The 17,226-nt window shown below is 36.5% G+C and overlaps 1 long non-coding RNA gene across 1 annotated transcript in view; it reads right to left on the reverse strand.

The window, feature by feature from the left end:
* Positions 1–16,739, reverse strand: part of LOC148132969 (uncharacterized) — a 29,598-nt gene extending 12,859 nt beyond the window's left edge. Inside the window, exons 1-2 of the long non-coding RNA XR_015747014.1 lie at positions 16,652–16,739; positions 6,536–6,662 (exon numbers count right to left, since the gene is read on the reverse strand). This is a non-coding gene — a long non-coding RNA (uncharacterized LOC148132969). The remainder of the gene's footprint in view (positions 1–6,535; positions 6,663–16,651) is intronic.
* Between the last annotated feature and the right edge of the window lie 487 nt (positions 16,740–17,226).

Genomic DNA, 17,226 nt, shown 5'->3' on the forward strand with positions numbered 1-17,226 from the left:
ACTACATTATTCCTTATAGGCAAAATTTGTTTGGTACTTATCATTTTTGGTACTTATTACACCTCCCAGAACTGATTAACGATGAGGATCCACAAGAGACCATGATTGGGAGGGAAAAAACTACCTTTCTTTTTTAATTTTACTTGCTAAACTGAGAGACATGTGTACTTGCTCTGATCTGGGCACAGGGACTGATTGGAGGATGCTGAGAACAAAACTGGAATAACTAAACTGGTAGTTTTCCAACACAAATGACATAGACCAGAAATGTTCTACTATTACTGCAATACTACTTAAAGCAGTGACAATGTGTTAATTATTAGAGCTTAGCTTCAACCTTCTCATGTAGTGGTGACTAAATCTGTGCTGAATTTAAAATGGGAAGTTCCTAACAGCAAGGGATTTCCAAACAAGAATGGGGTTAAAAAGAAAAGACAAACTAGTAGTCTGGGAATGCTTTTAAGAAATACAAAATATTCAGAATTAAAAATTGCATGTGGTATTTGCATGGATTATTTTAAATGCTCCAGTTCATTATTTATTGTTGCATTTATACGAACTGAATGTTTTCTCTCTGTAATGTGTATCTATTCACTTTATTTAAATATATACAAGAGCAGCTTGTAAGAATAATATCACACTAGATCTGAAATCTACATTGGTGAGGACAGGAGACCTCTAGGTGGCACCTTACTTCATTCTCTTCTAATAATATTGCCTAGCAGCCTCCTTCCCATTTAGGATCTAACCATATTGACCACAGATACCATCTTGCCTGCAGCAGGAGGCAAAATAAAGCACACCTGAATTCACCTCTCTCACCCAGAGAGAACAAGAAGGGGCATGTGAGATGGTTGGCATTCATTAAGTTCCGTCTTACAAGCAAATTATTTAAACTGAGACTATGACAGGCTATACAGTTATATTTATGTAGGCAGTCAATACTCACTGTGACCCACAAATAGGGTATGAGCTGCAACTGAAAGTCCTGAGAGCATTAACTTTTCAATGACTTTCAGTGTGCAGTATAAGTCAATGTCTTCCGAAACCCCCTGAGTAATTCCAAATGTAAATGGAATTACATTTGGATTGGGGCTCGGCAATTGTAGCACAGTCATGAATAATCCTAATGAATTAACGTGAGGAATGATTCATTGGTGCTATTTTAGGAATGCCAAAAGTTTTCAATAATTCAGGGAAATTAAAACAATGCAGCACTGTGCCATTTTCTTAAGAATCTACATATTGCAAAAAAAATTACAATGTAAAATGCAAAATGTATGGGATATTTTAAAATAACAGTTATTTTAATTATAAGCAGTGATTAAAGCAATGATTTTGAAGCAACATTTCTTTTTGCCTGTTGTCTATATTAATAGTCCATTTATTTCTTCATGTCTGCCATTTTTTTTGTCCAGGATGGTCAGGTTTTAAATTTTGTATGTAGGAGAGGCAGTTTTGACAGCTGCAGCTTGGCATTTAAAGTAAGGAGCTGTATCTGCTATACTTCTATCCTTTTATTTTTATCTTGCAAACTTCTATGCTGTTTCAGTTTTAAGACTCTGGATAGCTTACAAATAAAAATAGAACCATAAAACTCTAAAACATAGAAGCAATAATAAAAATTTAAAAATAAGCAGACAGAACCAGTGCTGCATCTGCAGGGCAAGGGATCAAAATCTTAAGAATCTACAGATTTTGAACCCACCAAGAACTCCAGTGCACAACCAGAATAACATAGCAGTAGAGCCTCCAGCTCCACCATAATTTACTCAAAAGCTTCATGAAAACAATTGTTTTCACTTTCCATCCAGAACATACCCTCACAGATACACAGGAAGGAAGCCATCAGTACTTTGGAAAGCAAACTGGCTATCAAACTGGCCCCTGCCCTTTTAGTTTCATGGAAACTGGTTTGGAAATACTCAGCATGCATTCACAAACAACAACAGCTCCAAAGGCAGTTGGGGTTTCCACAAAATACTTTATAGATAATAATTGATATTCTGAAAAATAGGAATCTACAAGTGAACAGGACAGTAACATCAAAAGAAGTGTTTCTCTACTGAAACAATTCATAGATTTCACACATAAGCTGCTACATTTTATAATAAACAGGTTTTGCAATAGCCTTCCAAAGCAGCCTAAGCAGAGCATGTTGCAGTCCCAACATGAACTGATAAAGACCATTTGTGAATGTGATGTCTTCTCTTTCTGCTTTTCTCTCTCTAATACACTTTCTTTCTCTTCCTCTTTAAACAATACCAAAACAATGGATGCAATGAAAGCAAGAAAATGGAGAAGGTATTTCTAAGTGGGTTGTGTGCTGATCCAAAATAAGTCTCCATTTTGGATCAGCACATGACCCACTTAGAAAATCAATGAATTAAAGACCTTCTTGCAAACTCAAGTGGGATTTGTATTAAAATTCACACCTCTACAATTTTCATCTACATCTCATATATTACTTATGTGAGCAATGCCATAGCAGAAACCCAGGATCTACTTCCTTCAATAATGTCAACTTTAAATTTGTACAGCCTGAATCAAATTAATCATTGCAGAATGAAATGTATTGATGTGAGAAAAATAGTTGTACATATATTGATTCAGAGAAAATGTATCATAGAGAGAATAGGCTTGGATTATGCAATATTTAGAATGAGCACGTGCAGGCAAAAAAGCAGTGGGAGCAGGAGTGGCTTCTCACTTCCTATCAACTTCCCCATAGACTTTCCTAGTAGAAAGCTGGCAGGGAGCATTGGAAAGGACAATCACATTATTGTAGCTGGCTGCTGCAGCCTGATGGCACTAAATGGGCCACAACTTTGCCAAATTTCAATCCCACAAGACTCATAGATCCCAAATTTTGGATATATTCCATAAATTAGCCTATTTAAGGTATTTGATTCAAAAATTGTTGCCCTATAAGACACCATCCAACTGAAGGTTACAAACAATCAGACATGGCAGTGTTGGTAGTACATATATAGATTGGGGTGGGATTCTACCAGTTTGCACCTATTCGCTAGAACCGGTTGTTAACATTCTAAGCAGTTTGGAGAACCGGTTGTTAGAAGAAATTACTGGCCTAATCCTGTAAGGAAGGCAGGAAGGAAACATTCTGGTGTTGCTTACAGAAACTGCCTCTCCGTTAACCCTTATTACATTCTTGGCAGGACTAGACTTCTTGTCTCAGGAATGTCTCTGGAGTTTTTCCCCCCTCCTTTGCTGGTACTTTGCTTGTGTGGAGTGACCATTCAATGTTACAATGGCACTGAAAAAAGTGACTTATGACCATTTTTCACACTTATGACTGTTGCAGCATCCCCACAGTCATGAGAGGCCAGGCGAGGAGATGCATGCCTCGATGTGAGTGATATTGAGTTGGCCACAACCAGCCAAAAACATGACCACCAAGCCATGTCCACCCAGTCACATGCCCACCAAGCCATGCCCACCACCTAAGCCACGCCCACAGAACTGGTTGTTAAAAAATTTGAATCCCATCCCTGATATAGATTGTAAGAAAGTTGTGATGTATGATAATCTTTCTGAATTCAAAATAAATGATTAGATCTAAATGTTTAAACACAGGGATTAAAATAATTGCAAGAAGCATGTAAACTGTTGAAAACATGAACCTCAATACTGTAGGAAGGTCAATCCTTTCTTTTAATTTTGTTATACTTTATTTTTAGGAGTAATCACTTTCCTCAAATAAGTAGTTGCTCTACCAGTGGTTCTGCATCAGTGAAAATAAAGGGAAAATTGCTGTGAGCCAAAAAGCTATTAGCATACTCTAAAAGAAGCTACTGCTAGCCTCATCTGCTATTCCACAATAGCTTCCATTTTCCCTGTCATGCCATTTCCTTAATTAATACCATATTAGCTAATTAAATGAAACCATTGCCCAGACTCATTCAGGATACTAAGCAGGAGAGGAACCTTCCTCTTTTATTCATAATAGTACACACATGTTATCTCTCCCATTCTTTTACACAAGTAATTGCCACCATATTCAAAATCCCATTTAATAAGCAAGGTTAATTGGGATCTGCCTGTGAAGCTCCATATGTTCTTGGAGTCATTTCAATGTGCTTTAGCCACCATAAGCAATTGGTAAGGATCTCAATCCAAACCAATCTTAGACCCCTAAAATACAAAACTTTGCTAAAACAGATCATCTAAGCTTGGAGGAAGCAGTAGGGAAGGGCTAACAGTAGTAAGAAGAACAAAATCCAAGGCTGAGCATGGCTTAGAAACTTGAAGCATAAAACTTGGTTAGAAATTTCACTGTCCTTTGAAATGCACACCTCAGCCTTTTCTTTTTATATTCATGACTTTGACTTTGCTCATTGTTTTATGCTGAACTAAGGAAAATGCTTTTCCATGCGGTATCCTCTGATGTCTGTCTCTAAAATGTTCAGAAGTAAGACATACGTTATAAAGAATTGTAGAAATTCAAGGATGTCAGATTTATTTTAATTGGAGGACTTTTTTTCCTTGTAAATATTGACTTTTACCAATGGCAAAATCTCATTTTCTAATGCATGTTTTTCAGCTGTATACTCAGCTATTCAATTAAAGATAAATTTTGTAATCTCACACATTCAGCAGGCAAGGAAAGGATAAGGAATATCTAATTGTTTACCTTTCCTTTTTTCAGGAACTGACATCAGCAAGTCTTTGCTGTCTTAATAGTTTGAGAAACAAATTGAACTGTCAGATTTGCTAATCCACATGTCTTACTGTGCTTCACAGCACATTATCAATCATGTAATACTGATTGATGTTCCACAACTCCCTGATCAACAATCCTCCGGTTTGGGCTCTTACTGATCTTAAATTAGTATTTTGATATTTTAGATTTCTATTTTGAATAGGTATAAAGTCAGTATCATTTCATTTCTATTGTCAAAAACTCATATGAGTGCATTCATAACAACCTTTCCATTGACTTCTATTAAATCAATCAATATTAAATATCCTATTATAGTAATAGCAATAGCACTTAGATTTATATACAGCTTCATACTGGACAGTTTATAATGTCAGCGTATTGTGCCCAACAATCTGGGTCCTCCTCATTTTACCAACTTTGGAAGGATGAAAAGCTGAGACAACTTTGAGCCAGTCATTATCAAACTGCTGGCAATAAGCAGAATTAGCCTGCAATACTGCATTCTAACCATTGCACCACCACACATAAATGATATTCCACAGCACATTCCACCTTCTACTATAATAATCACTAGAAACTCTAAAGGCTTTTTAAAAAAGAGGCTAATACCTTTTTTATCTACATACTTTATTTCTTTACACACACCCATATATATTTGATGGTATTTTTAGGCCACTCAGTAACAGAAGCTGTGGCCAGAAGAACAGTAATTGACTCAAAATACTGTACGGAGGAGGAGAGATGAAGGAGAGATGTATAAAGGCAACATTTTTAGAATAAAGAGATGTTAACTTACCAAATTTAATTATCATCATAGACCAGTATAAGGAGAGTGAGATACAAAAAAATTAAAAAGCATAAAAGTATGTTAAAGTCTAACTTTTCAAAAGCTAAAATATTGAAAGCATATATAAAACCAAAAGTAAAAAAAAAACTAAAGGGAGGGTAGGAATATTAAATTGATATAGGGGAACATAAACATTAGTACATGACAAATTCAATTTATCACAGTACAGAGCACTTTCAAATAATGAACTATGATAAGTTAAAAGGGAATAAAAGAAAAAGAAATAGCAAAATGTGGAATGAATCCTACTCGACTTGCATTTTTAAACGTATTCAAATATTTTTCTTTTTCATTTTAGATAGTTTATAATTTCCAGGTCATTATTTATCCCAGTTGTCAGATACATAGGAGCATTCTGCTTCTGGGAAAAATTTTAAGAATTGCACAGTTGCTTCTTTCAACGTCAGCGCCATTTACTTTAGTTGAATTTACTTTCAAGTAAGTGTATTATCACAGCTAAAAGACATAATTTGGAAACAAGTCCTATTAAACCCAATTGGATTGATATTCTGTAGTAAATACTGTTCTGAATGTGGCACAGAGCATGTACAACTAATGGAACAAGACTGCACTTATGAGTCTGCTGGGTTTCCAAGCCTAGGATTGGGTTCTTTTTGGAGTTGTAACTTAAGAAAATGAGGAAGTATCAATAACAGCACAACATAACTGTAAATGAGGGTATGCACATTCTAAATGTAGACTCCTGTGAGTGATCAGGAAATGGAAATATTGCTGGTGGATATCTTAGGTGAAAATATCTTTCAATGTAATTTACATATTCCCTAGATCAGAAACACTGTTTAGCTCCCAAAACGCTACCTAACTCTTAAAAATATTTGTCACAGTTTAAGTAAACTATAGTTGTCCACACAGTATAGCTACATTAGGACCTGAGGTTTACATAGACATATGCTGTATTTTCCATGTAATTGTAACTATCCAACAGGATAAATATCCCAACAAACTTTCTGAATCCTATTAAAAAAAGGAAAATAAGGAAATACCTGGCTTGTCAGTGACTATGGTAGAATGAGACATAGGAAGGAGGAAGACGGCAAACCAAAGCCATCCTATGCAAGATCCAATAGCCTTCATCTCCTCTTGGACACATGTGAACAAATGACCAGAAATCTGAAAAGAAAAACAAACATGATTACAGATTCTCTAACCATGCATATCTGGATATCTGATATGGATGCATAACTGAATCATATACAACATCAACTGTATAATTATGAATAGCCAAAGGGTTAGGAGTTTCCCTACTTTTTGAGTTATTATCTCATAGCTACTGTTTTTAGGAGGAGAGGATAGATGATTGGGCTTAAATGGGGAACAAATAAGGAGAAGCGTGGATTTCACAGCTATCTTTTCTGCTGCATGGCCTGTCCAAATGAAATTAATGAGGCAGGCAGTGCTGACCATGATTTCAGCTTGATAGTCTATTATTAAATGGAGCATGGTAAAAAGAATAGCTTACTTTGTAACATCCATTCAACCAAACAGTAAAATTAGTGCCGAATATTTTTTTCTTTCTTTTTTATAAATTCTTAAATTAGGTGTATTAAATTTTTGTAAAGCTATAAAAACCACCTCAGTCAAGGAACTTCTTCCTGTTCCCACCCATCCTCATAATTTAAGCAACATTGTAGTGAGCGATATAAATCCAGAATAATTATGAACAATCGGAATAAGCTTTTCACACGCACATTTATACAGGCTTTACTCATAAACACATCCAGCAACATATCCTACAGAAAGAAAAGGTGTGTGTGAGCAATTATAAGCTAGAATTCCCTGCTATGTACTAATTATCATAAAGATCCAAAAATAGAGATGAAATGTTTGTATATTAGCCAAGAACATCTTGATGATCAAAAAAGTATCTTTTTTCTTAATTGCTAGAGCTAATCCTCAATCATTTTTCTGTGTGTGGAGGAATGGACAATCTCCAGTTTTTGAGAATTGTGTTTTTGACTGTAACAGCTGTTCAGAAATCATTTGTTCTCAGCCTTGTAATTATATTATAGTTTTTGTTCATAAGGCTATTTTATTTTACTTTCTGGGATAATTTTTTTTATTTAGGTATGGAGTTATCAAATGGATATTATCAATGTTTTACATTTTTGTTACATTTGATCTATAATTAGAGAGTATTTTGTTAACTTTGCTTATTGAAATAACTCATGTCTGAAAGCAGTACAGCTGAAATTAGCTTGCACTTTTTTACAGCATTATAAAATATTGTTAAGTGGAAACAAAGAAGAATCTGTTTTAAACAATCTCTATCATCAGGGTGACAGTAACACTACAGAAAAAGCAACAATAAAGTAATTGAATTTTACAGAGGGAATGGTGTTTCTCAACTACTTTTAAAAGACTGATGAGTAATAAGTTTCAGGCAGCTGCACAAAGATTATATATTTTGGTCAATAAGCCATTAAATTATTAGTAACAGCAGATTTACATTTTTATTTCAGAGCTTTTGTCTTTGTTATTTAAATTTAAACAGAATGCACTCACTATAACAGAATGCTGAGCTAGTCATCAAATTAGATTGGAATGTATCTCTCCTATATTTAGATTTAAAGGAATAAAAGAGGAGTAGCACAACCTTTTCTTTTTCAAATTCAACAAAACTTTATATATATATATATATATATATATATATATATATATATATATATATATATATATATATATATATATATATATATATATATATATATATATATATATATTTTTTTCTTAAGTTTTCAGGGTACTTACATGTATGGCATTCAGCTTTGTTCGGGTATTTTCCCACGTCATTATAGTTATGCTTTTAAAGTTGTAGCAATGTTTCAGCAGAATCTCATCTGCCATCATCAGGCTTCTGTATTGTGTTCGTCTGTGAGTCAGACTTTTACAGTTGTTTCAGTTTTAAATTTGGGGCTAGCCTACTGCTGTGCCAGAATGGTTTTTTCTTCATCCTGATTGGTTGGGAGTCTTGGTCTGTGTTTATTGGTCTTGGAGTTTGCTGTGTTCTGCTTGATTGGTGTTTCTAATATCTTCTGTCTGTTTTGTGGCTTTTTTGGTCTTGATTGGCTGGCAACATTGTGTTCCTGTATTGGAGGCTTTTAGTGCAGCTTGGCTCTGAGTAAATGGACGGCTATCAGTTATTAGGAAGCTAGGTTTCATCTGGGTGCCTGGTTGGGGTGTGTTTAAGCTGGAGGTATCAGGGGGGATCTGTTTGTGCCCAGGTGTTTGCCTGGCTTGTGGTGTGGAGATTTTTTTGTTTGTGAGTGCAGGCTTCCAAATGATTGACAGTCTGGTGGAATCATCTCTTCTATTCATGCTTTCAGGTCTTTTTTCAATCTCTATGGCTTCTCTGATGATTCTGTGGCTAGGGTTTTCTATAGTGGCTAGGGTTTTGGTGCCATTGAACTTGATGCTATGACCTGTGGCTTTCATGTGTTGGACTAGTGAGGAAGTGTGTTCCAGCTTTTTTACTACATTTTTGTGTTCATCTAGGCGGGTACTTATTCTTCTATTGGTCTGTCCAATGTATGTGGCAGGGCATGATGCACAGGGGATTTCATATATGCCTTGGTTTTCCAGGTCAATTTTATCTTTGGGGTTTCTAAGGATGGCTGCTATTTTTCTGTCTGTTTTGAAGGCAGTCTTGATGTGATACCTGTGTAGTATCTTACTGATTTTGTCAAAACTGAAACAACTATAAAAGACTGACTCACAGACGAACACAATACAGAAGCCTGATGATGGCAGATGAGATTCTGCCGAAACGTTGCTACAACTTTAAAAGCACAACTATAATGACGTGGGAAAATACCTGAACAAAGCTGAATACCATATATATATATATATATATATATATATATATATATATATATATATATATATATATATATATATATATATATACACACACACACACACACACACACACCCTATGAATATGAAAATTATGGTACTAGAAAAAATAAATCATCATGATTTATTCATGCCATCTGTACCTTATGACATTAATTTTATCTTTATGAAGACAGAATTAATCTGATAATAATGAAAAACAATTAGCAATGGTAATTCAGAACAGAATACATTTGCCTTTGATTTTGGAAACCCACATAAACAAAAATTAAAAGCAGTGAGATCCAGAAAAATATATTTTGTTTAATTTCCAGAGGAATAAACAGAGTTCTATCTATCTTTTTTAGTTTATGGGAGACCAACTTGCAACAAAATCAGACTCACCTATGTTTCAGAGTCTTGCACACTCCTTAATTTAAGATGGCCCAGGCCTTGTTTTGCAATCTTTTACTTGAAAGGCTGCCAATAGATGGTCTAGACTAGTGCTGATAATATTACCTATAAAATATCTGTAAGAAAACAACCAAAGACAGAGAGCACCAAGGACCCTTCATTTCAACCTTAAACTACAAATATTCTCCTTGATTGTCTTTTGTGTTGGGTGTCCTTTTTTGGAAGTGACAAAGCATTTTCTCCCTCTCTGGCAATGAAACACATTCATACTTGCCCAGACATCTGTGCATATCATATGCAGACTGGTGTTTCTACTCATCTGAAACTGACTCTCCCTCTCTTCATTCCTACCACGACTCATCTGCTTACAAGGTTTGCACAGGAATCATCTGGAGGAAGCCAGCAACGTTATTCTTCCCCAAATTCCTGAAGGGTCTGATTGGAAGTTCTCAGCCTCCAAAAAATACTATCCTTCTCCATGCCACAGCACAGTTAATTTATTCAGTATATTCTGGTTCTTTATGCTCTAGTAAACTTCATTGCTTCTTTGAGTTTGTGTAACCTTTTGCTCATGTTATCAGTGAAAGTATCGAGACACCCAATGTTTTTTCAGCCTCTTTTTCCATTGCCTTCAATTTTTCTATACAACCGGATCTTTTCCAATGATTCTTATCATTATGAGTCCAAAGTATTTTAGCTTTTGCTTCATTGTTTGAGTATTCCATTTTATTTCATCTAATACTGAATTATGTGTTGTTCTTGGAACCCACAACATTATCAATATTTTTTCCAATACCACATGTCAAAAGAATCAATTTTCTTCAATTTTCTAATGGTCCATCTATGGGAAAAACCATAGTGATGATGGCCACCTCTTGCTTAATAAACATATTTAGAAGCTTAATACACATCTATGAGAAACAGATATTCTTTGCTCTGTAGCTACAGAATCCAATTATTCAAGCCTTCCTTCTGCATATAAATCTTGGTTGTTTTAATTTAGGGGAAGAACCAGGGATGGGATCCGACAGGGTTAACTACCAGTTTGGTCATTTACAAGGTTTGGTGATTTACAATGTGCTTCCCTGCCGGGGGCGCGCCTGTAAATTGTCATCAGCATGCTGCGTGCAGAGAAGCAGCCTTTCAAAAATTCATTTTTTCCTGCTTTTTTAACTGCAGCTGTGCCTCGCACGGCAGCTGAAGTTGAAAAAATCAGGAAATAAAGGTCAGGTAAGAGCCCAGGCGGGCAGGTGGGCAAAAACATCAGCAAACATAGAACCAGTTCTATGTCTGCTGCTCTTCAGAGCTACTGGTTCTACAGAGGTGGACAGAACCGGTAGAAACCCACCCCTGGGAAGAACTCATATAGAACCCTTGAAAGAAAGTTAGGGAAAGGAAAGGACTCATTCTTTCATTCCAAATGAAACAGAAACTCTTTGCTTCCAGGAACAAAAATTCTACTTCTGTGGAAATAGATAAATACGTTCTAGCTAGCATTTGCCTTAGACTTTCTTTCTGCCAAGCCTCATAGTCCAATGTGTTTATCTATGAAAATTATGAAAATGAATATATAACCTCAGCCTTTTATTCATAGTCCATGCTCTGCATGAAGATATAACATTTTCAGAATCTTCTTGGAGTCTGTATATTATTAACCTGGAATACTTTCCTAGAGTTTATTACAGAAATTCTTCGGTGTAGCAAATCACTACTTTCTTGTAGTCTGCTCTGAGCATTTATGTTTTTTTAGAGCGAGTAGCATGTATTTCTTCCAAGACTGAATGTTTGTTATTTTGGAAATTTAAAACATTTTTTTCAAAGTTTATATTTTTTTCCCGAATAAAGTTTGGTTTTGTTTATTTCCTACGGGATCAGCTAATCTTCCACAGGGAAAATAAAAGGCAGTAACTTCTAGCCATGCATAGCTAGGATTTTACACTACTGATATTATTTCAAATTCTTTGCATTTTTTAGAGTTAATCATTAGAAAGCGGGCACTGATTGTGAAAATTCTCTCTTTTGCATACTGCTTTTTTGGGAAGCGTACCATGTAAGGTTCTCTCTGAAAAATAGTTGCTGGCAATGGAAAAAAATTATTTTTTAAAATAAATTATCCAATTGTTGCTAATTGAAATATGGAGGGATGATTTGGTTGAAGCTGCATACTGTAGCTGAGAAACAGGAACTATTTAACCCAGCCTCATCTTTCGTTCCTGATCAAAATTCTCTTTGGAATTTTTCCCTGGAAAGGCAAACAGCAGTTGAGAATAGAACATTACCAAGAGTGCTAATGCTGATGAATGCAGCATTACTACCATAAGACCCATTTCTATTTTTAAAAAAATCTGCTGGAAATTCATTCTTCATGCTTAATATAGCAAGTCTTGAAAATAAGTGTCACCTATATGAATCTCCAGATTTTCATTTCCTGAAGTATTTTGCATCATATCCACCACTTTAGATATGAGACAAGATGTTTTTAAGTCTTCCCTCAATCTGGATCTATGCATGAGAATATTTTATTTATTAATTAGGTGTATGTATGTTGTATTTCCTCTAGAAGTTCAAGATGATGTTCATGGCATGTCCTCCTTCAGTTTTCTCCTATACAAGGACAATCCTGTGAGGTAGGCTAGACTAAAAGAGATAGATTGGCCCAAAGCCATCCAAGGAGTGTCCATGACTAAGGGGAGATTTTTTTGGTTTACTGATACTGCCAGGTCTGAAAAAGAATGTTAAATCCACTGAGACGGTGGAGTTCTATACAAACACCTGCCCTTAGATGTTCCAATGTTCTTTGCAGAACTGAAGGAGAAGAAAACAGGAGGTTGGTTTCCACTTAATTCATAAGAAGCATCTCAACGACAATTATGATAAATGTCTCATAGTTTTCTGGAAAAATTGCCTGCCAAGAGGTTCTTGTTTTAACTGTTTAAAAACAATGAGAATCGTGTTTAATGCATTTTGATTACAACTTTTTCCTCGTGCTCCACTTTATTTCTTTTCCTAGCCCAAAACATTTTACATATAATAATACAATATTTATGCAACAATACAGTGAAATTCAACATTGCAAGAATAGCCAAGTGGGAAAAAGTGTAGGCTTAAATTCTTCACTGACCCTAGGGCAAACGAATTTTGTACATAAATCCACAAATCTATTAGCCTATGGCCATTTTGACACTTAATCTTCTAAGTGAAAGACATTAGATGAGTCAATACAGGTAGTCCTTGTTGTACGACCACAACTGAGCACAAAATTTCTGTTGCTAAGTGAGACATTTGTTAAGTGAATTTTGCCTCATTTTATGAACTTCCTTGCCACAGTTGCTAAGTGACTCACTGCAGTTGTTAAATTAGTAACATGGTTGGTAAATGAATCTGGCTCCCTCATTGATTTAGCTTGACAGAAGGTGTTTATATGACACCGCAACTGTCATAAATATGAGTCAGTTGCCAAGTGTCTGAGTTTTGATCACATGACCATGGGGTGCTGCAATGATTAAGTGTAAAAAATGGCCATAATTCACTTTTTTTCAGTACTGCAGTAACTTTGAATGGTCACTAAATGAACTGTTGTAACTTGAGACTACCTATATGGTTGAGAACCTAGAAGAGGTATCACTTAACCTATGCAGGCGCAAACTATATTTGCTGGTGACTCTCAAATAAGAGGAAAGCAACTCAATGTAGGTGAAAAAATTTCCTTTAGCAGAGTTGTCACAATTATTTTACAAGGACAATAACTGCATATTCAGAAAGAAAAAAAGGCAGCAGAGAAGCAATCACCATGTTTGCAAGCAAGGAGAATACTCTCCTGATGAATTTCTACTTTAGGAGGCGTTGATCTGTTAAAGACAGGGGAACTTTCACAGAGGAAAAGAGTTGGTAGACTTAATCAACAGAACTACTTGCCATGTGTCAGGGTGATGACCAGACACAAAAGTCAGAATCTAGTGCTATTTGAATTAACTCCAATTTTACATCCGTTCCCTTACCTGAGCAAGAATGTTCGGGTACATTCCCTTGACATGGGAATATGTTCCCTTTCCCTTGACATGGATCCCCTTACCAAGCTCCAGTAGTCAAGCTAGTGTTTCCTCTTCTGCCTTCCTCTCTGAAAGCTCAGGCACCCATGACCAAAGTTGGATTGGAAAAATGGTCTATCGCCCAGCCTTTTGCTCTAGGATTGGCACCTCTCTTGCAGCTGTGTAGAGGGGGGAGGGCGCTGCCCATGTGCCTGACTACTTCCCCAAAGTTCCCAGGGAGATCACACTCAGAAGACTAATAAGGAAATAAGCAAGCTAGCAGCAGCCAATCCCAGATTGAATCATTTTAGATTGCTTATGCAAGTGCTTATTTCCCTTGCGCCCTCAACTCATTGCTTACAATTTAGGAGATCTGTGGAGTTTGACTGGTCCATCTTCTCATTTAGGCCTGGCTGATACAGGTAGCAGATTAATATAGTAATGAGGTTGCAGAGTATGGGGGTAGGTGCTACATGGTCCTGATTCAAATGACAAGGAAAAAGTCATGCATTTTAAAAGTCCTCCATGATTAAAATATTTATTTACAAACCATCAAAGGGATTCCAAAAAAACAAGTTTCACTGGCAATTTGAACTTTCATGTATCACCTTACCACGGTTTTTACTATCTCATTTAATCAGAGGTATTCTGATCAGGACTTAAACGTACACCTTGAGGTAACACAGTAAAAATCTGCCACTGACGCTTCAGTAGCTGGTACAATTATCATGCCTTCTTATTCTTATCTTTTAAAAAGCAGACAGGTATAGAAACTTTTTGGGGAGGGGTTGATATCAATGGTCATCAAGACAGGAATGTTTTTACCTCTTTAATAAGTACAATATATCCTGTTCTCTAATATTCTTAGAGTCACAAAGTAGAGCCGCTAAAAAGAAGTCATCTCAATGTCCTGAGCCAACATGTCTTCTTGTGACTACTTCCTTGCTACCAAAGTGTACAAAGACCTTGATGTTTCTATTTGAAGCCATTCACATCTGATTAACACCACCCAACACCTTTTCCATTGGGAAACTGCATGCTTTCATCACAGTTCTCATAAATCCACAATGTGAACATGTGGCCCAAACAGAGGACAATTTCAGTTACGCTCTTATGTTAGAAAATGTGAACCCTGGACTAATTCCAGCCACAGGCTAAGACAGTGGAGCAATTTTAGAAGAATCCGACAAATATGTAGGATAATTCACAGGTTTGTTTTTAGGCATCATGGGAAGCAGACAGAGCATAGCTTCAAGTCTTCATAAACAAATGCCATTCTTAAGCAAAACTGAGAATAACTCATCCTTGAGAGAATTCTTTAATTTTGAGGCAAAAAGCAAAGTGAAAAAAAGGACTCACACTTGCTATAGCTTCTGCCTCAGGAGGCCCTCTCCAAAGCTATGATTAAAATAGTGAGGGCAACTCTTTATTTATTTAATTATTTATTTATTTATTTATTTATTTATTTATTTGAATTGTCAATCGCTTACAAGATAATAGGTATAAGGATAAACATAGTTATGAATGCATGAAATGAATACATATAAGAAAAATAAAAGAAACAATAGGACAGGGACAGTAGGATAATAGGTCAGGGACTCTATGACTGCAGAAAGGAGCTAGGAGAAAAGAAAAAACTGCTTTCATGGACTTTGTACATTTTTAAAAATAGTTCTGTCCTCTGTGAGTAGTAAGCCAAGCACATCAATACAGCTGAAGTAGGGCTCTTATACCTGACCAAGAGGAGATACACATCAGAGGACCTACATTTATTGTAGTATGAGGTATAGGATGGGAATGTCTGGGCTATCTTTTCAGCATAGCAAAGTGAAATGAACAGTGGCAGTATAGTAAGGTTGTACTCTGAAATCTGCAAATGTCTTTACATTTTGTTCTTTTCTAATAACAAAGAGAAAAGAGGCACAATCTAAATAAAGTGTAGCCTATTCAGAGCCTTCAGATTGGAATGGGTCATTTAAAATTCTTCCTGTTCATAGGAATGGTACTCTCTAACCTTTGCTGAAAGCAATACCCTAGATACATTTGTGATAAGGCATAACAGCAACACAACACAGCAGAATAGTAAAGTCTTCAGAAATGGCATCAGTAGGGAAAGATACCATTTTGACTCTGAATAAAATCACAAGAGAAATGGAATGACTCCTCTAACTGAGTACTAGAAATTCATTTACAAATAATGATGCACTTTACGCTGTTTGCTTAGCCTCAAAAAGATCGCTTTTCTTGATCCCCAATCTTCAAAATAGCACAGGAAACCGAGAGAGTTTGACCCAGTAAAATGCAGAAGCACTGTAGTTCCTCATGGGAAACACAACCCGTTAAAATTCCAGCATTCCTTTAAGCTATACCTTTATTCCACTAAGTGTCCTACCTACACAATACACATTTCAATGTTGTGGTCCAGCTATGAAAAAGAGCAACAGCCACCTCAACACACATATACACGCTTAAGAGCTGTTTACTTTTAACATTCTAGAAAGTGGATGAAAACTCTCCGTAGAATCCATTCTCGCTCTACCAGTTTGTATACATTAAGCCTTAGTTTTCAACTGTGTCCTGTGCTCTCAGAAGAGGCATTTTCAATCAAGGTTCTTGTGCAAACAAACGCCTGTTCTGTTATCACAAAACTCGGCAAGCTGCATGACATAATCAGCATCAAAGAAGCAATCTATTTATCAGCAGGCAATCCATCACAAAATTCACCGAGAGCTCCATTAAATGCTGACAAAACTCAGCAGCAGAGCAGACAGAACTTGTGGGCTAGGCTTGGCATAAATCAGCTGGTCATAAAGAAGAGGCTCTTACCTTCAATTTTTATTTATTAAGTTTCCCCCAGAAGCAGAGCCAAGGCCAGTTCAGAGCTGCTGAGGAGTTGCTGGAGTCTCTAAAGAAAGGGAGAAGGGGGATGCATCTCTGTCCTTATTAGTCTCACACAGTGTGATCCTCCCACTCAGCGGAGACTGAGAATCTAACTGTATGACAGGGCAGCCCTGAACTCCTGCACTGGTCTCTACAAAAGCCTATGCTAATAGCTTGCAAATCTGGTAATAATATTAAAAGAGTTAGGTTTGTGTCACAGAGAGCCCTGCCGGGGCTGCTGCCCGAAAGAAAAGGTGTCTGGTTTCACCACACTGCCTCTGAAGTCCCACACTTGATCGGGGCACAACAGCAGGGGAGTCTTCCCCCACATGTTAAATGTAGCCACATCTCATCAGTTTGACAGACTTGGTCATACCTTGTACATCAACTGACCAGAGGCAAGCTGCACTTACTTACGGCACTGATGATGCAGAGAAGTGAGGACGGCTACTATCTGAATTGCTTTTGGGGAAGCTCATCATTGCAAGGCAGAGGGTTCTTACCATGCAACATCGCTGACA

This window comes from Notechis scutatus, chromosome 1, assembly GCF_049901735.1.
Source record: "Notechis scutatus isolate UNSWTSFEM ecotype Mainland chromosome 1, rNotScu1.2, whole genome shotgun sequence".
Taxonomy (NCBI): Eukaryota; Metazoa; Chordata; class Lepidosauria; order Squamata; family Elapidae; genus Notechis; species Notechis scutatus.